The 23,885-nt window shown below is 42.3% G+C and overlaps 1 non-coding gene across 1 annotated transcript; it reads left to right on the top strand.

Moving 5' to 3' along the window:
* Nucleotides 1-3,758: 3,758 nt before the first annotated feature.
* Nucleotides 3,759-3,865, top strand: LOC115703387 (small nucleolar RNA R71). The gene has a single exon (XR_004009155.1). It is a non-coding gene; the product is annotated as a small nucleolar RNA R71 (small nucleolar RNA).
* Nucleotides 3,866-23,885: the final 20,020 nt, after the last annotated feature.

The raw sequence follows: 23,885 nt of genomic DNA, 5'->3' as shown, positions 1-23,885 counted from the left end.
CCTAACATTGTTATGCATAAGTTACAGGTAGACCCCAATTTCCCTCCAGTCAAGCAGAAAAGAAGAAAGTTCGCTCCAGAATGCAACAAAGTGATCAATGAAGAAATTCAAAAGCTCATCGACATGGGATCACTCAGAGAGGTCAACTATCAAGAATGGCTGGCCAATGTAGTTGTTGTTCGAAAAAAGAATGGAAAGTGGAGGATTTGTATCAATTTCACAGACCTCACCAAGGCGTGCTCCAAAGATTCATTCCCGTTCCCTCACACTGACATGCTTGTTGATGCTACAGCTGGGCACGAGCTCCTTAGCTTCATGGATGCATTTTTTGGGTACAACCAGATCCTTATGCACCCAAATGATCAAGAGAAGACATCATTCATCACAGAACGAGGGACCTTCTGTTACAAGGTCATGCCGTTTAGACTAAAGAATGTCGGTGCAACATATCAAATATTGGTAAATCAGATGTTCGTAGACATGCTAGGGAAGTCAATGGAAGTATATATCGATGACATGCTCGCCAAATTGCTAGCAGCAGCAGACAACCTTAATCATCTCGAACAGTCCTTCCAGGTACTTGAAAAATATAATATGAAACTCAACCCTGCCGTGTTCTATTGATGTTTCCTTAGGTAAATTTCTAGGGTACTTGGTGACAAAGCGAGGAGTCGAAGCAAACCCTGATCAAATACGCTCCATACAAAACATTCAATCCCTAAAATCAATCAAGGAAGTTCAACGCCTTACTGGGAGGATAGCAACACTTAACCATTTTATTTCGAAATCTTCTGAACGTTGTCACTTGTTCTTCTCAACACTTAGAAAAATGAAGGACTTAAGTGGACAGAGGAATGTGAAGATGCACTTAGACAACTTAAGGAATATCTTGCCTCACCTCTGCTCTTAGCAAAACCTAGGAATGGAGAAGCACTCTACATATACCTAGCAGTCTCTGAAATAGTAGTCAGCACTGTGTTTATCAAAGAATAGGAATGAAGGCAACAACCCGTCTAATATCTTTCAAAGACTCTTCTAGATGCAGAAACAAGATACAACCAACTTGAGAAATTGGCACTAGCACTTATCACAGCAGGACACAAACTCAGACCATATTTTCAATGCCACGCTATTATTGTGTTGACACAATATGCACTTCGTAGCATCCTACACAAGCCAGAGCTTTCAAGAAGACTCACCAAGTGGGCAGTAGAACTTAGTGAATATGAAATCACATTCCAACCAAGGGCAACGATCAAATCTTAGGTATTAGCTGACTTTATTGTTGACTTTTCCAATGACATGCAGGTACAACCAGAAAAAGAGTTGTTGTGCTTGAAAGAGTAATCTAACTCTAAGTGGAGGTTGTCATTAGATGTCTCAAGCAATAGCAGAGGATGTGGCTTAGGCAATATTCTCACCTCACCCCAAGGAGATGTCATTCAATGAGCAATCAAGTGTGATTTCAAGGCAACGAATAATGAAATTGAGTACGAAGCGCTCTTTGCTGGGCTTGACCACGCCAAAGAGATGAATATCAAAGCTCTTGAGATCACGTTAGATTCCCAACTGATAGTTAACCAATTCAATGGCACATACAGATCACGTTTTAACACTTCATTTTTCACCACTTCTTTCATTGGTGGGTTCATTCTTCTTTGAGGGTCCCTTCGTGGGATAGCTTCTTCTTCTAGATTAATTCGGTGGGTGCAAATTCGAGGGCTCATACCTTTGATATCAGCAAACATCCAACCTATCCCAAGTTTGTATTTTCACAGTAGCTCGAGTAACTGCAATTCTTGAGAAAGTTGAAGGTCGGACGAGATGATAACTGGAAAGGTTTGGCCATCTCCCAGAAAAACATGTTTCAAACCCTTTGTAAGTTGGTTCAGTTGAACATTGGGAGGTTCTTCGGCAGAAGCTTTTAGCGTTTCCCTCTCGCGAGGTAATGCTTCAAAGTGTGGCTTCCAAAATTTCTTCCCTCTGTTTTGTGTGTCCAATTGATCAACGGTAGCAAGAGCGGACTCAACAAAACTGGGATTTTCATTTTCAAGGCGAGAGAGGAGTTCATCAAGATTAACGAAATTTCTTTGCAATTGAATCTCTTCAACAACAAGATTGTCAATCATGAATGTTTGATGACATTCTTCATCCTCTTGAAGTTTTTTCCCAATGTGAAAAATGTTGACCTCAAGTGTCATATTTCCAAATGATATTTTCATTAGACCATTACGACAATTGATCAAAGCATTTGCAGTGGCAAGGAATGGTCTTCAAAGGATGATGGGAATTTTGGATTCCATGTTGAGCACAGATTGAGTATCTAGAACAAGGAAGTCCACGGGATAATAGAATTTCTCAATTTGAACAAGAACATCCTCAACGATACCCGAGGCTTTTTGATAGAGCGGTCAGCAAGCTCCAGCATAACAGATGTTGGCTTCATTTCTCCAAGATCAAGCTGCGAGTACACAGAGTAAGGCATGAGATTCAAACTCGCGTCAAGGTCAAGCAAAGCTTGGCTGACTTCATGAGTCCCAATTTGGCATGAAATGGTGGGACAACCAGGATCTTTGTATTTTGGCAGTGTCTTTTGTTCGATCACCACACTCACTTGTTCAGTCAAGAAAGCAGTCTTCTTGACATGGTGCTTTCTCTTAGCAGTGCACAAGTCCTTGATGATTTTGGCATAAGCTGGCACTTGTTTTATGATGTGAAGCAAAGGAAGATTAATCTTCACTTGTGTCAAGTGCTCAAGGAGTTCAGCTCGATTTTTCAAGAATTTTTCCAACAGGTCTAAGGGCCTGGGGAAATGGTACTTTTGCTTGAGCATTTATCGGTGCACTGTTAGGGGCGACTTTTGAATTTGAAGTAGTGGTTTTAATGGATGGATCTTCCAAAGCTTTACCACTTCTTGTTGTGATGGCGTTAACCCCTTTAACGATGGGATCATTAGAGGTAGAGATTTCAGTCATGTGTTGCCCTTGTGCATTAAATTGAGGCTGGGAAGGAAGTGTGCCTTTCTCAGAAATAGCCAAGGATGCGGTCAATTTTGAAAATTGACTTTTTATTTCTTGGACATCTTCCTTTAATTGGCGATTGATTTTAGCTTGTTCCTCAATGAATGCATGAATAGTGCTTTCAAGGGAGTTCCCTTGTTGTTGAGCATTGTATTGAGGCGTAGGATATGCCTTTGGAGGTTGAGCTTGATTCTCATTTCTCCATTGTCCTCTAGATGTTTGAGCTTGGTTAGAGTTATCTCTCTAACTGAAATTTGGGTGGTTTCTCCAACCAGGGTCGTATGGGAGAATGGCTTGTTATATTGCCCTAAGGCATTTCATTGCTCCTCATGAACCCCCTTCATTTCTTTGTAAACTAAGCAGTCGTTAGCTAAATGCCCATTTTCTCCACAAACGAAACAAGGTTTGAGTGGTCTGGATTGTGCTTGGGCAACCATGCACCCTTTTTGGCCATCTTTAGTCGTAAGGATTTCAATTTGCTTTTTTAAAGATTCGACTTGGGCCTTTAAGCTGTCCTCTTCCCGAAGTTGGTAAATCCCAGCTGGTCGATTTCTGTTGGTGCTTTCAGAAGCACTTGGACCAGTCCATGTGTGAGATTTTTCAGCAAGCTCAATGAGAAACTCAAGAGCTTCTTCGGGTTCCTTTTGAAGGAACTCACCGTTGCACATCATTTCTACGAACTGGCGCTCACGACTTGTGAGGCCTTCATAGAAGTAGCTGACAATGCGCCAACTCTCGTACCCGTGGTGTGGACACTGACTTAAGAGATCTTTAAATCTCTCCCAGACTTGATAGAACGTTTCATTGTCTTTTTGGGAAAATGTTGAGATTTGTCTTTTCAAACTGTTGGTCTTATGGACAGGGAAATATTTAACAAAAAATGTTTTGGTCATTTCTTCCCATGTTCCGATAGACCTAGATCTCAAAGAATACAACCAACTTTTAGCTTTATCCTTCAAGGAGAAGGGAAAAAACTTTAAGCATGCAGCATCATTGATGGTTGCTCGGTCATAAAAAGTGTCAACAACTTCCTCAAATTCCCTAATATGCACATATGGATTTTCATTTTCTATTCCATGAAAAGTTGGCAAAAGTTGAATAATGCCGGGTTTGACACCAAGACTTGGCATATTAGGTGGAAAAATGAAGCATGATGGTATGGAAGTTTGGGTGGGGTGAAGGTAATCATTAAGTGTTCTCTGTTGTATTTCATTATTATTATTCATTGCGAAAGGATTACCGATTATCGTGTGAATGGGAGAAGGAGTAGTGGATGGATTGGACGAAGTTTCACTAGAAGTGGTTTCGTCAGAAGAAGAGTTACTCATCCACTCTTGTTTGCTTTTTTTTTTTTAAATATATTTATTTTTTTTTTGTTTAACTTGTTCCCAGGTTACTTTGGTGGTTTTTAGAATGGTCCTTCACAACTTACTAGAACTCCCCGGGGTTACCAGGTAAGTGTGAAGGGTTCACTAACCTTTTCGACCAAAGACCTTTCCAAGCAAAAATGAGTTGCTTATTTTTGATAAAACAAGGTTGTTTTTGTTATACTAAATAGCACAAAAATGTAATATTACAATGATTAACACAAAAATGTTCCCAGGCCAATTGGAAAGGTTGCCAAGGTACCGCTTTATCCCAACCTTGCCTAGACAGAACCGAGGTTCCTAGGTAAGGTGGAGGGTACACTAACACAAACCTTATTTAAAAACCAATCTTTCTAGATAGAACAATCTTGGTTTGTGTCATATATAATATTACACTGTTGTACCAAATACTAAGCGTTTTATGAAAGAGTTTTTATAACTTACTTTTTTTTTTTTTTGTATTTTATGATTTTTTAGAGGACTTAAATGCTATGAGTACTAAGAAAAATACAAATAAAACACTAATGAAGAAAGAAAACAATAACTAAAAGATAGTATAAACAATCACACTAAACAAAAATTAAAGTAAAAAAAATAAAAAAAATAAAGGGAATAGACTTTTTTTTTTTTTTTCAAGAAATCATTTCTGATAAGGAAGATCGGATAAAACCGCAACCTTAGAGCATACTTTGAATTCTTGGTAATTTTTTTTTTCTTTTTTTTTACAAATATTTACACAACATAAGACAATATTCACAAGAAAATAAAATGTAACAAAAAAAAATTTACTAACCTCTTGATTGTAGATTTCACTAGCTTTCGAAAAATGATGTAACGCCCTAATGCTAAGGCACGCTACAGTGCTTTTTCAATTACTATGCAATCTTTGCTAATCAAAGAATTTTCTCGAAAAACGTGTCAAATTAAAACTTTTGCATTAAATATTAAACTTTGTAATATAATAAAATATTTACAAATGCCGGGATCCCGTTTTCAAACTTTATAAAATTTACTTTCCAAAATACACAAATTTACTGGTCGCACAGCGACTTTCAAAATACAACTCCCAGATGTCCAGAGACCGAACACTCCAGGTCGCGCTGCCTTACATGTACAATCTCACCCGAGCTTAGGTTCACTCCTGTTCAGCCTTAGCCTTTCCTTTACCTACACATGGAAGCAAAACTGTGAGTCGACAGACTCAGTAAATAGGCGCCCATACACCTATTTACAGAGCTTAACAGATGAGTATGAACATTCAACACTAGGGTACAACCACTATACCACATACACATCGTACCTCACTGTACGAGTGTTGGTAGGGTTTACTCCGTACCCTGAGTACCACTGAGTGATATACCACACACCTTAGCACTTTCCCGTGCCCGTGTTGGTATCACTGTATCGTACTCACAACAACAATACTCACTATACCAATGCACTCTGTAACATATTCATACAAGTGTTGGTAGTGCAAATCATAATTTAAGCATGCATATACAAACACATATACACACATTCAGATAATCACATCACATATTATATTCAGTTCTTACCTGTTTTCCGAATTCAAGTGTGCTGGCCGACCTGAACGGAAATCTCGTGCTAGATGGATGCCCTAATCACATTTTGAAACCGGGTAAGTCACATGATTAAAACCCTAATCTCGGGAAACTCAAAACCAAAACCCTAGGTTCTGCTATATCCTTAATGGGTTATTCTAACTCTGGAAATGGGGACACACCCAACCGAGGCATCGAAATGGCAAAAATTGAGAAAATGAAAGGCCCGGGGAACCCTGCCAAAACCGGCTAGCCGGTTTTTGTGGCTCTGCAAACCGGCTAGCCGGTTTGCACTAGTTTTCCAAAAGCTTTTCATTTGTTGCTCAACTCTCCACCAATTTCCATGAAACCTTCCAGAGCTCCTATACAATGCATAAGCAACAAAATCCAAGCAGTATTTCACAGAACAAACCATTCAAAATCAATTTGCCATTAAAGCTCAAAGCTTTGAACTCAATGTTCAAAGTTGCATAAAACCAACCAATAACCTTAAAACCAGCTGCTATGGCGTAAATTCAACTCAACCTAACCCTAGAATTCGAACCAAACCAACATCAAACTCTAACAGCTCCTATAACACAATTTCACATACTCAAACAAAAGAAAAAGCTTAAAAACATGCAACTAATGGTCTAGGGTTTACCTTGCTTGAAAATCACAACACCCTTGCTTAAAATTCTGCAAATTCCAGCTTAAATGGTGAAGTTCCCCCCTGGTTTTTGCCCCAGCCGAAAGAGAAAAGAGAGAAAGAGAGAGTTCTTTTGATTTTTGACTTTTCTTTGTTTTTTTCAAAAATGAGAAAATGAATTTCTCAACTAAGTTTGGCTGAAAAATAAAAGGCCATGTGTCACACACCTAGGCAGCCACCCAATCCTATAATATTTAGAATTACCATTTTGCCCTTTAGGTTAAAACTTGGGTATTTCTAAAGCTAGGGGTAAAATGGTCAATTTCCATAACCCCGCTCAATCCCGATAATTTATTTTCTCTAAAATATTTCCCACTATGAAATAAGGTTCTAAACTTACCCATGTGATCAATCTAGCCATCCATCGCATTTTCCGTTGTCGCCGAGCAAAAATTACAAAAATAACATATTTCACATATAAGCTAAATAGTACCCCTAGAGTTTAATAAAATCTCTGAAATTGAGAAATTATAAATCTAATATTTATTTCTAAATATTGGGATCCACAATTAAATTAATTCACATATAATAATAAAATAATAAAAATTAGTGCTAATTGCCCTTACTAATCTAAATTACTAGAGCGGTCATTACAAATTACCTCCCCGGCAACGGCGCCAAAATTTGTTTAACGCCCAAAATGTGACTTCCACTAGCGGTGGTTGTAGTATAGATCGGGCGGTCGATTCCACAAGGAGGTGATTATAGACAAAAGCGTTAGGAAAAAAATAAAAAACAAAAGGTTAATAATAAGTGATAATAGTAACAAATGATTTTGTGATTTTTGTTTTGGTAATAAATATTATAGGAAAGCAAATAAAGGTGTAATCAATAATAAAAGAGAGAAAGGCTTCAAGAATCATCCATATGCTTGTTTAGCTATTTTGTATCTTTGATTCGCTAAGTTGACACAAATGATGTAACATTAAAGTTCATTATATTTTGAGTGTTGACCAAGGTTTTTGGCAAACAATAAAATATTATAAGATTCGAGAACTGTAAGAAAATTAGAGAAGGATTTTTACGTGGTTGGGGCGTTAATGAGCCTTAGTCCACGAGTCTGTGTTATTTATGGATGTATTTAATACAAAGAATGTTTTTGGTGAGTGTTTACTCTTATAAATACAGAGAATGTTTTTGGTGAGTATTTACTCTTCTTGCTCTTATGCAACCCAAAATTCTCGACCCCATTTAATGAGCTTTTAGGGGGTATTTATAGTGTTTTTGGTGGGGTAATCCCCAGGATTATTGTACATGTGTATCTGTAAAATCCATAAAGATGGGTATTCCCAATGAATATACCATGTGTAATGCATGGTCAAGTCCCTAGGTGTAGTAGGGCTTTTATGTGGAATGTCCTCATTGTGTTTCGACTGATGTCACCCTTCACAGTGTAGCCGTCAATAGACTTAAATGATCATTACTTCGCAGCTGCAGATTGGGGGTTGTGCCGTCAGACTTTATTGCGTGTAGCAGTCCCAACACGCTTCCTCCCATGCGGCATTAAATGCGAATTGATTGCTCAGAGGAAGCCTGACACCTCGCGGAGATGCCTTAGTATTACTTGGGCATCCGGGAGCGTATGGGGCTCAGCATGCCTTCCCCAGGAGGCATGTCCCGGATGCTACCTTATATCAAAAAGACTTAGCAAATAATTCAAGCATTAAGACGTTTTGATCCACGTGTCCCTGTCCGGTTGGTCCACGTATATTGGGCAAAATCAGGGGCAACATTTACCCCCCAAGCCTTGTTTATTTGAAAAAGAAAACAAGGCTTGTTCAAGTGCCTCCGATTGACCCCTCAGTTTCCTGGCACGAGCTTTGAGCGCGTGAAGGTGCATTTAATAACCGCCTTTAATGCAGCGACTCACTTTTTGCAGATGTCGATTCGTTTCATGCCCATTGATTGATACAACGCATTAATGGTGTCAGACGGATACTCAAGCGTTTCCACCGCCTTAATTATGAATCAATCCAACCGTTGATTTTTGGGAATTCGAATCGTGCGCCTCCCCAGCCGTTCGATTGGTAGGTGATAGCGCCTGTTCCTCATGCACTTTGGCCTATAAAAGCCACCATCTTTCCTTCATTTGGTTACTTTCCATTTCTTGCCAACTTTGTTCGAGTTTTTCAGAGCGAAATCCCTAGACCAAGAAAAAACCTTTGAACACTCTACAAATTTCCCTGCTATACTTTGTTCACCACTGTCAGCCTATATTTCCTTTGTTTGATCGACAACAGAACCCCCAGCTTCAACACTTCACTGTAAGTTTCTCGCATCCCTTGCTTTACTGTTCGTGTTTATGGCATGCTTTGCTTATCTGTTTGTTTTTCTGGGTTTGGTATTTGAAGTTTCTGGGAATGTATCCTTTTGAGTTTTTCACGTAACAGGTCTAGATTCACCTTCTCTGGTGTTAGGGTTACTCTTGTCACGTACTTGTTGTTATTTTTTGCAAAGGACCATACACTCTCCGTGTACTGGCCTTCAAGGGCATAGAGAAGACTTTGTTTTTCTCGATTTTCTGCCCTTTTTTTTTCTTTTACGCGCAATGTCGCCTTGTGTGAGTTCTTTGCACCCGATTTTTGTCCAGGAAATCCTTCTAAGGTTTTCTGGTTGACAGATGTCCGGAGGGGGCCTCTTTCCAGCGGTTAGGGGACCTCCATTCCCTTTTTTAATTTAGGGTTTGGTATGGGGCCTAATTGCTGGAATCTTAACTCTTTTTTTAGAATCAAAACATGTCTGCCTCCGGCTCAAAATCGTTCAAGAAGAGTTTAAGCGTCTGGCTACCCTTGAAGACGTCACGCTGGGTCCCGTTGCCCTGGAGGGGTATAAACCTCGGGGCACAGGATGGGAGGCGGTTGAGCTTCATTCCACCCTAACCTGCCCCCACCAACTGGAGAACATCGTGGAGGTGGCTGGAATTAAACCCTCGACATCCGGGAGGTATCACCGGCCGCCCCGAGATGCGGAGACGCCCAACCATAACTATGGCGGCTTCGGGGCTTGGAGCCAGACGCACTTGATGGCCGGGGCCATGCTTCCTCTTCAAGACTATTTTATTAATTTTTTAGTATTTATCGGCCTTGCGCCATACCAACTGATTCCCCAAGCTTACCGCCTGCTTTCAGGCTTATTTATTTTTTACTCCGCCCGGGGATGGGGCTCTCCCAGTCCGGCGGAGATTTTGTATTTTTATGAACTTGTTTCTGTCCCCAAGAAGGGGGACAAACTTAAAGACGTTTTTTACGGATTCTGGGCCCACCCTTCAAATGATGGGGTGGTCCCTTATAATCGGCAAACTCATGTTAAGGAGTATCGCCACCGCTTCTTCTTCTCCTCCGGGTTCCGAGTTGTGGAGCACCCGGAGCTTCTCACAGAGTGGGTCAGGATTCCCCCTACAAGCAGACTGCACCTACTCAGGTCTTTCTCCAGAGGGCCCAGGTCTTTGCGACTTACGACCGGGTGGACCTTGACGTCGGGGGCTTAGTCACGACGGAGAACTGCCGGAAGGCCAAGCTGATCCTGCCGTACCAATCAGTGGAGGACTCTAACCTTTCTAAGGTTATCTGTCCGAATGTGAGGGTGCCTGCCGCGGAGAAGACCTTCCGGGATCAACTCATCCCCACCGCAAAGAAGAAGTACCAGGAGTATCTTTACCGGAAGGCCCAGGAGAAGGCTTATTCCAAGGCCCAGGCAGCTTCTGGGAGGCCCCTTCGCGTGGGGAGCCCAGTCGAGAGGAGAAGCCAGGCGATTGCTAGGAGGTCCCTTCGCATTGGGAGCCTAGTTGAGAGGAGGGCTCCCAGGCCAAAACCTTCGGTTCAGGTGCCAAACACTGGGGCTCCTGACGCCAGTACTTTCGGCTCCGGTAAGTCTCCTTTAGCAGTACATTATGTTCCTTCCGTTAGCGAATATGCTAGCCTTAGGCCTGCAGGGTTCGATGAGCGTCTCCATAGGTTTAGGATGCCCTCGACCCGGTGGGGAGACCATATGAAGGATTATTATTTTTCCAACTTAAGAGATTTCCTAGGTCGGTCCCGGATGGGTTCTGGTCCTCCGGAGCCCGTTCCCTTGGACCCTTCGGCCTACATTTCTTCCAGCTGGTTCCGGCCTTCAGACAGCTATCTCGGGGATGATGCTGCCAGCGTTAAGATTTGGAACTTTGCTAGGGCCGAATTAGAGAGTCAGGGTAGGACTAGCTTGATTGCTTTATTCGAGTGTTTACTGTTTCCATGGATATTCTAACACTTGCCTCTTTTCTTTTGTTGTAGCAGGTAATTCCATGGATGCAATCTTGGCCGCACTTGCTGGAGCTCACACTCCTGACGCTCCCCTTCCTTTAACTTCCTCCCAGGTGGCCACTCCCTTGAAAGCTTGTTCCAGTGCCCCTCCAGACACTATTGACTTAGTGGATGAGGAGGAGGCGCTTCCTGAGGAAGCTAAAGAAGGTCAAGAAGAGCAATGGGCTCTTCCTGAGGAAGTTGAAGAAGGTGAAGAAGAGCAAGAAGTTGCTCTGATTCGCAAGCGCAAGGGCAAGATGGTTGCCGAAGAGGTGCCCAAACGGCAGCGGAGAGCTGATACTCCGGCCCCTGGCCCTGATTCCGAGATCTCTCCCGAGGCGGAGGAATACACAGTGCCTCCCAACATAGTGCTGACTCCGGTTCCTGGAGATGAGGCGAGGCAGGAACTCCGGATAGCCAAATACAACTACGCCATGGGCGAGTACTCCCGGGGGCATGCTGACGTGGAGGCTTTGAGGAGGTTTTTGCGACTTGAAATGCAAAATACCCTTAACGATCAGAACTATTAAAATCCGTGGGATCTAAATTTGGACCCCCTGTCGGATTGGTTCAATCATTTGCTTGGGCCTACCTTGGCTCCCTTTGCCGCGGAGATGACCGACGAGTTCGTGTCTCAGCTCACCCGGTGTGCACCCAAGCGGTTCGCTGCTTGTGCATCCTTGAACTCCATCTTTCAAGTCCAGGATCTCAGCCACTCCCTGACTGTGGTAAGTATTTCGTAGTTTACTTTTTTCCTCATTATTTTCTCTTAAGGACTTTTACTCATACTTTTATCCTTTCCAGTTTGCTGTCGAGGCCGACCGCCTTTCCAAGAACCTTATTAACCATGGCTTTGTCTTGTCCGAATTTGGGGGCATGGACGAAGTCATGAAGATCCTTCAGGATTTTACTGCTGAAAGGCGGACGTACCAGGAGGATGCTGAGCGCCGGGAGGCCCTTGCCAAAGCCAAGTTTGAGGAAGAGGCCAGGCAGAGGGAGGCACAAGCGGAGGCGATGATCCGGGATGAGGCCCTTCGGAGGGATAGGCTAGAGGCCAAGCACCAGGAGGAGCTGAGGGCGGAGGGCGAGGCTACTGCCAAGGCCAAACGTGAGCTCCAGGAGGCTAGGGAAGCCTTGGATGAAATGGCTGCCAAGGTGAAGTCCTTAGAGGAAGTTCACCAGGCAGACTTAGAGTCTAGGGCCAACCTGGCCGTGGAGCTGAAGGAGCTCAAGGACTTCAAAGATCAAGCCTTGAAGAAGGCTAAGAAAGATGAGCTCCTTTCTCGCGTCTCCTGCAGCTGGTGTGTCAAGCGTTTCGACGATGGCGTCTACATGGCTTGGTCTACAAATGGCCAGAACATCAAGCTCGATTTCTACCCCAAACCCGCGAAGATGATTGCTAAATTCTGGGAGAAGAAGAAGAAGCTCGATGCCATGCTGGAGGCGCGCATTGGTCCTCGCCTTCCTCCTCGCATTGACTAGGCCGTTCTGAGTTCAACCCATTACAACCAAGATTTTTCTTATCTCACTTTTCTTTTTCTTTTTTTTTTATTTACAGCCAATTATCTTATATTTAAGACAATTTTTATTTATAGTTGTTTTATTTTGCAAGGGGAAACATTGGTTAAGGCCTGTCCCCGGGCCCTTTGTACATATTTGTAATTATTTTTTGACCTGCCCTTAGGGCTAGGATTTTTTTTATATGTATATATGATCTTATTTGATGCACATATCTTTCTTTTGGACCTGCCTTTTAGGTCAGGATGTTTATACATATGCTTTTTTCTTTTTTGTGCATACTTTTTTTTTTACCTGCCCTTTGGGTCAGGATATTTTACTTAGCCTGTTTTTTGTCTATCCGTGTGGTATACCTTAGTACCCCCCTAAGTGGCATAGAAACTTTGTTTTTAAGGCACTCAATTTTATTTAACATGCGGAGGCTGTATACACTTAGACGGTACAAACTCTTTAAACAAAGTCTAAGTTACATTTTTGGACTATTGGTAATATTTTCTGAGGTGATCGGTGTTCCAGGCCCTTGGCACAATGGTTCCATCCATCCTTTTTAGCTTATAAGTGCCTGAACCGATTTCGCCCTCGATTTCATATGGTCCTTCCCAATTTGGCCCAAGTACCCCCACTCCGGGCTCCTGGGTGGCTGGGAAGACTCTTCTTAAGACCATATCCCCAATAGTAAATTTTCTATTTTTAACTTTGGAGTTAAAATATTTGGTCACTTTCCTTTGATAAGCTGCCATCCGTATTTGAGACTCGTCCCGGAGCTCTTCAACTTGATCCAGAGCTTCTTGAAGTAAAGCTTGATTTGTGGCTGGATCGTAAGTCGTTCTCCTGTGGGACGGGAATAACGTTTCTACCGGGACCATTGCTTCACAACCGTACGCCATTGAAAAAGGCGAGTGGCCACTCGTGGTTCTGGGGGTCGTCCGGTAGGCCCATAACACTCTTGGCAACTCTTTGGGCCAGTTGTTTTTGCAGGCTAGCAGCTTTTTCTTTAGGGTAACCTTTAGGATTTTATTGACTGCTTCTGCTTGTCCATTTGTTTGCGGCCTTGCCACCGCGGAGAAGCTTTTTACCACTTCGTGTTGGTTGCAAAAGTCAGTAAATTCTTCGTAATCAAATTGCTTTCCATTGTTAGAGACTATTTTGTGAGGCAGGCCATACCGACACACTATGTTTTTGATAACAAAGTCTAGTGCTTTTTTAGCAGTTATAGTCCTCATGGGCTCAGCCTCCGTCCATTTGGTGAAGTAGTCTACTGCTACTATTGCATACTTTACTCCTCCCTTTCCTGTTGGCAGGGACCCAATAAGATCTATTCCCCAAACCGCGAAGGGCCAGGGACTAGTCATCAGGGTAATTTCATTGGGAGGAGCTCTCGGTATGTTCGCGAACCTTTGGCACGAATCACACTTTTGGATGTAGTCTATACAATCTTTTTTCATTGTTGGCCAGAAGTATTCCTGTCTCAATATTTTCTTTGAGAGACTGGGTCCTCCTGTATGATCTCCACAGAACCCTTCGTGGACCTCTAGCATGATTTATCTAGCTTCAGGGTCCGATACACACCTTAAATAAGGCATGCTGAGTCCTCTTCGGTAGAGAATTTGATCCATCATTACATAACGGTGAGCCTGATACTGAATCTTTCGAGACAGTGCCCTTTCGTGGGGCAACTCACCTTTTGTTATGTATTCTATGATGGGGACCATCCAGCTGGGTTCTTGCCCAACCGTTATTATGGCCTCTTTTACTTTGATGCTTGGCTCTGCCAAGCGTTCCACTGGTACTACCCCCAGCCCCTCGATTTCACTATCTGAAGCTAACTTAGCAAGACAGTTCGCGTGATCGTTCTTTTCCCGGGGGATTCTTTCTACTTTGTAGTCCGTGAACTCGTGGAGCAGCTCCCGGACTATTGTTACATACGCAGCCATTCGCTCGCCACGTATTTGGTATTCTCCTGATATCTGATTTACAACCAGCTGGGAGTCACTGTAGACTTCTACTCTTTTGTCCCCTACGACCTTCGCTAATCTCAGTCTTGCTATCAGGGCTTCATATTCGGCCTCGTTGTTTGAAGCTGAGAAGTCGAACTGTAGGGCTGCCTGGAGTCGAAGTCCGGTCAGGGATATCATTGCCACCCCCGCTCCGGATCCATTTTCATTGGAGGCTCCGTCCACAAACACTTCATGTGGGGATTGATGGTGTTGGCGTATTCGCGGTTGCTTCGGCTTCATTGCATTCGGTAATGAAGTCTGCCAAGGCTTGGCCTTTTATGGAGATTCGGGGAACGTAGTGTAAGTCGAACTGACTTAACTCCATTTCCCACTTGAGGATCCTACCGGATGCTTCTGGTTTTTGTAGGACCTGCCGAAGTGGGTGATTGGTCAGTACCTTGATCAGGTGTGCTTGGAAATATGGCCTTAGTTTTCTGGAGGCCATTAGGAGGCAGAAGACCAGTTTTTCGATGATGGGGTACCGCGTCTCCGCTCCTATCATGCGCTTGCTAACATAGTACATGGGGTGTTGAGTTTTCTCTTCTTCCCGGACTAGGGCAGCGCTGACCGCGTGCTAAGGGACGGCCAAATATAGGAATATGTCCTCTCCGAGAACAGGTTTTGATAGGATGGGGTGCTTGGCCATATGTTCTTTCAATTTTTTGAATGCCTCCTCGCACTCGTCCGACCATTCAAACTTTTGACACTTCTTCAATATGTTGAAGAAGGGGATGCACTTGTCTGTAGACCGGGAGATGAAACGGCTCAGGGCAGCAACCTTTCCGGTTAGGCTCTGCACGTCTTTATGCTTCTTGGGAGATGGCATGCTCAGGAGAGCTTGGATTTTTTCTGGGTTTGCCTCAATCCCCCTTTGGCTGACGATGAAGCCCAGGAATTTTCCTGATTTGACCCCAAAGGTGCATTTCTTTGGGTTGAGCTTCATGCCGTATCTCCGGACTACCTCAAAACACTCTTCTAAGTCGTCCGCATGGCTATTGCATGCTTTAGACTTGACGAGCATATCGTCCACGTATACCTCCATGTTTCGCCCTAGGAGGCCCTTGAACATCCGGTTGACCATTCTCTGGTAGGTCGCTCCGGCGTTCTTTAGTCTGAAAGGCATGACCAGGTAGCAGTATACCCCCTTATCGGTCCTGAAGCTAGTGCACTCTTGGTCTGCCGTGTGCATCTTTATTTGGTTATACCCGGCGTAGGCATCCATGAAGGATAGTAATTTGAATCCGGAAGTGGCATCTACCATCTGGTCGATCCTGGACAGCGGGAAGTAGTCCTTCGGACAAGCTTTGTTTAGATCGGTGAAATCTATACAAACTCGCCAAGTTCCGTTCGGCTTGGGCACCAGGACCGGATTGGCTAGCCATTCCGGATAGTATACGTCGCGGATCATGCTCTTCGTCAGAAGCTTGTCCACCTCTTTCTCTAGGGCCTCGGCCTTTATCGAGTCGAGGGGGCGTCGCTTTTGTTGGACTGGTGGCATGTCCGGGTTGACATTGAGGACGTGGGTGATGACATGGGAACTTATGCCGGTCACATCCTCTTGGCGCCATGCAAAAATGTCGATGGCGCCTTTCAGTGTTTTTATTATTCTTTCTTTTTCCTCCGGATCTAGGCTTTTTCCCAGCCGGAGTACTTTGGTGGAGTCGAGGTCGCACACTGATATTTCCTCGACATCCTCCATCGGTTCCACAATTTTTTCGGACCCCACCCGGGGGTCCAACTCATCTTCTTCAGCCATTCCTAGCTCGATGGTTTCCCGGACCATCAGTACAGGCAGGTGGGTTGCAACATTGTAACATTGCCTTGCCTCCCCATGGTTTCCTCTCACCGTCCCTATTCCAGCTTCCTAGGTAGGAAACTTTAAGCACAGGTGCCGAATGGAAGTGACCGCGCCAAAATCTACCAGGGCCGGTCGGCCGAGGATCGCGTTATAAGCGGTCGGGCAGTCCACCACCACAAAAGTGCAGTATTTGAACGTGCTTTGGGGGGTGTCCGGGCACAAAGTGACGGGAAGCCTCACTTTTCCCATTGGGATAAGCGTTGTTCCGTTAAACCCTGTGAGTTGGGAACCGCTGGGTGAGAGGTCTCGGTCCGACAAGCCTATTGCAATGAAGGCCTCCTTGAAAAGTAGGTTCACGGAACTTCTGTTGTCAATCAGGACTCTGGCCACCACTTTATTGGCGATGGGGGTCTCAATGACCAACTGGTCATGATGAGGGAAGCGCACCGTCTTGGCCTCTTCTTCCGTGAATGTGATGGGCTGATCCATCAGCCGGGGCCTTTGAGCTGGGAGTTGAGTAACCTCCCAAACCTCATTGTGCTTTACGGCCCTCGCGTACCGCTTTAGTTCTTTGCGGGTGGTTCCTCCAATATGGGGTCCTCCGGAGATCATGGCTACTCTCCCGTTGGGTCTGGGCGGCAGACCGGGGATGTGCTGGGCATCGCCAGCGGGAGCAACTGGAGCCAATACTCCTGCTGCACCCCCTGGTGTTCCCTGTGGCACAATCCCTGTCGCCTGGCCCGGATTGAGGTGAGGCAGTCGATTCTTGATCCACTCATAGAGGTGGCCCAATCGGATCAGGTTTTCAATCTCGTCCTTGAGATTCTTGCATTCGTTGGTGCTATGCCCAATGTCGTTGTGGTACTCGCATCTTTTGTTTGGATCCCTCCGGGAGCTGTCCTTGTATAAGGGAGGTGGTCTCCGGTAGTGCGTATTTTGCCTAGTAGCAAAGTACACACGCTCTTGGGAGTCCGTCAGCTCCGTGTACTGGGTGTACTGGGGAGTGTACCCCCTTTTTTGGCGTTTCTCCTCCGTCCGGGTGCTGCCTTTGGAGGATCGTTTACTCCTCGAGCCCTGGGAAGGGCCCGCCAGGCTAGCGGTTGGAGCGGAGTGCGAGGGAGCTTGTCCATTTATCCCTGAGGGATTTCCAAAATGGGATGATGCGGGTGCCAAGGCCTGGCCCTGACTGTATCTGGGAGTAGCAGAGAAATGTATTCCGCTCATTGGTGGAGCCGCGGTCGGGACAGTACCCGAGGGCGGTGCTCCGGGCATGTACCCTGCTATCCCGGTGGGATAGTATCCTCCATAGGCCACTATTTGGGCCTCTTCAAGGTTGATATATTTTTGGACTCTCTTCTGGAAGTCCTGAAGGCTTGCAGCTCCTTCCTGTTGTAGTTCGTTCCAGAAGGGAGTCCCTGTACGGATGCCTGTCTAGAGAAGGGCAAGTTGTTGTCCGTCATCAACTTTCTTGGTCTTCGAGGCTTCCTCTCGGAACCTCTTTATGTAGTTTTTCAAGGTCTCGGTGGGCAGTTGCTTGATGTTAGTCAAGGCACTGACCTCCAGGTTGACCTTTCGTGCGGCGACAAATTGTCTCTGGAAGTTGGTCTGCAACTTGTTCCAACAGCCCATGGATCTTGGTTCCAGCTTCTTGAACCATTCTTCCGTGGACCCGCTTAGAGTAAGCGGGAAGCACAGACATTTCACGTCATTGCTGACTCTCATGACCGTCATGACACGGTTAAACCGCGACAAGTGGTCGCTTGGATCGGAGTTCCCGGTATAAGCTGCCATTTCGGGCATCTTAAAATTCTTGGGGAGCTCTGCTTCCAGGATGTGCTTAACACATGGCTCCCGGTCCTCACAGTCTGAGTCGGAGTCGTCCCCTTTTCGTCTCCGGGAGACTCGGGCGATATCTTTTCAGAGTATGGTGAGCTCCGCCATGATTCCTTCATTTAACGTTCCCGTGGAGACCGCGGGCCCGTATTTCTTTTGGTCAAGGTGATCCCGGAGGTCACCTTGGTTCCCATTGTTTTGATTTCTCAAATCAACGGGAGGACATCTCTGTCCTCTTCTTCCTCTACCTCCGGGCTCCTGGTGCACGGAAACGCTTTTTCGGTCCTCTCGATCCTGAGGGCCAAGACTCCCTTTTTGGAGCTTGCCCCTCTGCAGACCTTTCCCTTTCGGGAAATCTGAGCGGACCTTTCGTGGATCCTGTGCCTTTTTCTTTTGCCCAGGGGTAGAGGTAGGGTTTTTCTTTTGGTTCCCTTCAATGGGATATCTTATGGGGCTAGGTTCTCTAGACCTTTGATGTTGGGTGCTAGGCGAGGATTCCTCTGGTTCCTTGCCAGGCCCAGCAGTCATTGCCTTGGGATGCATGTGTATGCCAGCCGCCTCCATGGCTTTTTGCATGGCCAGCATCACCTCTTGCCTTTTTTTTTTGTTTTGTGTTTTTTGCGCTTCGATCTTAGCTTCGTGATCGATAGCTTTATGCCTTAGAAGCACTAACTCTGAGTATCTACCTTCATCGTAGGTATACTCATCGAGGTTTCCCTCATAGTCATCGTCAGGAATTCCTTCTTCTTCCTCAGAGCCCTCAGCTGCTCTTGACGCTACGTCTTCTTCATTTGGATCTTGAGCATCCTCTAGAGGGCGAGGTTGACGAGTACTTCTAGTCTCCACCATTTTTATAACGTGAAGTGTATTTTTGCAGAAGCTTTCTTCAGCTCTCAATGAAAGCACCAAAATGTTGACCGAGGTTTTCGGCAACCAATAAAATATTATAAGATTCGAGAACTGTAAGAAAATTAGAGAAGAATTTTTACGTGGTTGGGGCGTTAATGAGCCTTAGTCCACGAGTCTGTGTTATTTATGGATGTATTTAATACAGAGAATGTTTTTGGTGAGTGTTTACTCTTATAAATACAGAGAATGTTTTTGGTGAGTATTTACTCTTCTTGCTCTTATGCAACCCAAAATTCTCGACCCCATTTAATGAGCTTTTAGGGGGTATTTATAGTGTTTTCAGTGGGGTAATCCCTAGGATTATTGTACATGTGTATCTGTAAAATCCATAAAGATGGGTATTCCCAATGAATATACCATGTGTAATGCATGGTCAAGTCCCTAGGTGTAGTAGGGCTTTTATGTGGAATGTCCTCATTGTCTTTCGACTGATGTGACCCTTCACAGTGTAGCCGTCAATAGACTTAAATGATCATTACTTCGCAGCTGCAGATTGGGGGTTGTGCCGTCAGACTTTATTGCGTGTAGCAGTCCCAACACGCTTCCTCCCATGCGGTATTAAATGCGAATTGACTGCTCAGGGGAAGCCTGACACCTCGCGGAGATGCCTTAGTATTACTTGGGCATCCGAGAGCGTATGGGGCTCAACATGCCTTCTTCGGGAGGCATGTCCTGGATGCTACCTTATATCACAAAGACTTAGCAAATAATTCAAGCATTAAGACGTTTTGATCCACGTGTCCCTATCCGGTTGGTTCACGTATATTGGGCAAAATCAGGGGCAACATTGAGTATACAAGTTCTTAAAAATAAAAGAAATAATTTAATCTTATGTAGAACCTAGAAAGGACATTATACATCAAGCAATAATGCAATAAAAGATTAAATATAAAACTAAACATCAATATTACTTTTACTAAATAGTAACACATAGAAAGAGCATGACTAATCCTATATATATTTAGTAAAAATAATGACAAATAGATAGAGATAGAGATGGAGGTGATAGTGAAGGAAATGAACATTAATATTACTTTTATTAATTTTTAGATACATAGGGAGAGCATGACTAAATCTATATATCATTTAACAAAAAGTAAATAAAAATGAACATAAAAGATAGAAATGAGCAATACTACCATTACTATAATCACTAAATAAAAATATATAGAAAGAACATGACTAAGTCTATATATATATTTGGTATATAATAGCATAGATAATATAGATGGAAGAAGAACATAAAAATAAAAGTGGAATATGAACTTGCATTACTCAAATAAATATTACAATAAAAAGTGAATCAAAGATACAAAATAACATCACTTTGCATATGGAATCATCCCTAACCTTCCAAGGAAGATTAGGCCATTATGCTAATCATTCTCATAAAATTTCTAAAGAGAAAAGATGAGAAGAAAAGTTGAGAGGATTTTGCTGTAGTTTTTCTACACTAAAAATTACACACCAAAAATTACTAAAATGAGCTCCTATTTATAGAGCCATAAAACGACTAAAAATAAATAAATGAAAATTTGGAATTATAAAATAAATATTAAGATTAAATTTGACATTTCAAATCAAAAATAAAATTAATATTATTTTTGTTATCATTGTGATTTTGTCTTCTACTCTTTGGATGAAGGTTGAGTGTGGAAGAGGAAAATAGGGTTGATGATGACCTAGACTTATCATCATTGCATCACATGCTTTGGAAGAGACAAAATTGATGATGAGCTTCATGGGCTAGGCTTAACCTTTTTGGGTTGGGTTGCTTTGGACTTCAACAAAAATGCCATTTTTTTCTTCATTTCTTTTCAACTTTGCTCCTTCCTCTTTCTTTTAACAAAAATACACTTTAATTCCTACAAGAAAGACATAAATTGAATAAAAATCAAATATTTTCATTTATAAAGTATATTACAATAATTTCATGAAAATATCAATTAAAACTCAATTTATTTTATCATTTAAAATAAATAAAAGTGTATTTTTAACCACTAATCACATGGGGTTCTTCACAATCATTCGTAGTACTAAGGTAAAGTATCTCAGTAGTTTCTTCCTCAATAAAAGCATATACAAGTCTCTCAATCCTTCCTCCATCAACATCCCAACCCATGTGGGCACGACAAGTTTCAATTTCACCAGCCACATCCCAATCTTCATTCTTTCTGTCATGGTACTCGATCATTAGTTCTCCATGAGTCTTGATAACAGTAGTCAATGCAACTTGTTCATCCTCTCAGGCAAGGTCGTCTGCCCCTTTTTTCTCATCAATCAACTCTTTCTTTAACTTGTCAAGCTCACCCTTCAAAGATTTAATGGTTTTTTCAAGTTCACGCTCTTTTTCTACATACTTTCCATTCTCTAATTTCAGGAAAGCATTATCAGCAGTCAACTTTTTGTTCTTTTTCTCCAACACATGATAGTTTTGCCAGATGAATAGCATGGCTTCAAGAATCTACAAATATTTTAACCAAGTTTTAATTACTAAAGAAAAATAATCACACAGTTTATATTACAATCAATAATGACCTTACCTTGTAAGTGTCAGCCACTCCATTGTTGGCAACCCCAGTTGGACCAAGCTTAATCATTCGTGCTTGATCATCGTGATGGAGAATTCCATCTACATGCCTTTCAATCGATGAAGGGTTAGATTAGACCGATGCAGTGTGAGGGATTCAAAGAACCGTTTCATCAACAACCTTTGGGTCAAGAAAGTTGACATTCCTCTTAATTGTAGTGCACTTACCGAGAGAAGATGGAGTCAATGGTGTTGGGCTTTATGCCCTAAATAAAACACTATTTCAATGTTATCTTTATCATTTAATTATCAATAAAGAGACATAAGTATTTTCATCACTTATTTAGTGTGTCATTTGGTTCATGTTATCATTTATATGTTTATTTGATTTATAAATTCATCCAAACCCTTATCACATTGATATTCTTGTTTATTGTGTCGTTAGCACAGTGGAAAGTAATCAAGATTGTGTGATTAAATATATATTCCTAGATTTATCAGTACACAGGGTTTAACTGATATCATAATCTACAACATAGTTTACTTGAAACTTGGATAAGTGATATGTCCTATCTAGGGCATTGGTTAAAGTAAAGCTTGGGTTGGATGCATGGAGTATGCATTAGAAGGGACCGATATGGAACTTGGATTAGATATGATAAATTTACTATAATATCTATTCAATTCAATATCACTTAGTTAATCCTAGATCAAATGATCTTAATCCTGACATGGTTAGGTTCGATCTTAAGAGTATTATTCATGTTCTTTGATTTGTTATTTAAGCCTACTTTTTGGTCAGGGTGATACGTACATTTTGGGAACATGGTAGTGCAATTGAGTGGGAGCGCTAATCATAGATATGGAATCTATAGCTTCTATCTGGACATAAAAGTTAAATGATGATTTCCTTCGAGCTTGGCTAAATATAGATAAATGGTTGAGTACTCATTTCAGTGATTATGTTAGTTCACTGAAATATCATTTATAGGTGGATAAGTGTTTTAATGATAAAATACATTGAAGGTTATAACGGTAAATTAATCCCTATACAATGTAAATAATCTATAGAGGATCATTGATTATTGGGATTATAACAATAGATAACTAATAGCGTATCTATATCGTGGAACATATAGAGCGTTCTATAGAACTGAGAGTGCAATTCCAAGTTCTATGGTGGATGTAATTAGGAATTAATAAGTTAGTAAATTTACTTGGTAAATTCTAGATCTGCTTATTGGAAGCTCAGATATATAGGCCCATGGTCCGCATACTAGTTGAGAAAATACTACTTGTAAGACTTAGTCAATTGATTTTAATTAATCAATTATAATTCTAAAATTAGTCTATGTCTAGTTTATGAATTTTCACTAAGATAGGGCTTAATTGTGGAGAAAAGAGATTCTAGGGTTTATTTGTTAATTAAGAGACTTTGTTAAGTCTAATTAATGAATATATTAAATGGCAATATTATTTAATAATTATTAAATAATTAGATTTGGCATTTAAGTGGTTAAATCGAAAAAATGATATTTTTGAGAAAATAAGATGAAAAATTAGAAAAAATGGCAAAATTGCAAAGTGGGGCCCACTATCCATGGCCGGCCACTTGGGAAGCAATTTGCCACTTTATTTTTTTATTATTCTAATGCTAATTAAATCTAACATAACCCTAAGTGGTTTCCTATAAATAGGTAGTGATGGCTTCAAAGGAAAAGATGATGCAACTCATTCCTTCAGTAAAATTTTAAGCCACCTTCACTCTCCCTATTTGAAACCTTCTCTCTCTGTTCCTATCTTCAAAACCGAAGCCCTATAGTGAAAAGAGTGAGTGCCCACACACATCAAGTGGTACTCAATCATAGTGTGTAAGGCTGTGAAGAATCTAGTTTCAAGAGAAGGAGATTCGGACTCAGATCTTGGTGATACTCTGCTACAGAAAGGATACAAGGGTTAGAGATCTGAGTGGAAGGAGACATTATATTCCGCTGAAACCACTGTAAGGCTCTGGAAACTTTATATGTGTTTATTTCATATCGTTTTAGAAGTTCATGTTTAGGATGTTAAAAACATACTTGTTAGTAAATCTAGATCCTGGTAAAATAATTCCAACAACTGGCCTCAGAGCCATGGTAATTGATTTACTTTCAAGAAATTTGGACTTAAAACGATATATGTGTGATTTGGATGTGATTCATGTTGATCTATGTGTTTTTTTATGATTGTTTGATGTTTGCAATTTTTTTCTGGAATTATTTTTGTTGGATAGGTTGGAAAAAATTAAGCAATTCATTTTTTTTACATAACTCAATTTCGATTTAATTTGAATTAGTTATGAATTTTGTTAAATTGGAAAAATCAGGGGTGGTGTCACCCAACGTAC

Source organism: Cannabis sativa, chromosome X (genome assembly GCF_029168945.1).
Source record: "Cannabis sativa cultivar Pink pepper isolate KNU-18-1 chromosome X, ASM2916894v1, whole genome shotgun sequence".
Lineage (NCBI taxonomy): Eukaryota > Viridiplantae > Streptophyta > Magnoliopsida > Rosales > Cannabaceae > Cannabis > Cannabis sativa.
Note: the sequence above shows the minus strand (reverse complement) of the source record. Positions and strands in the feature narration are given on the sequence as shown.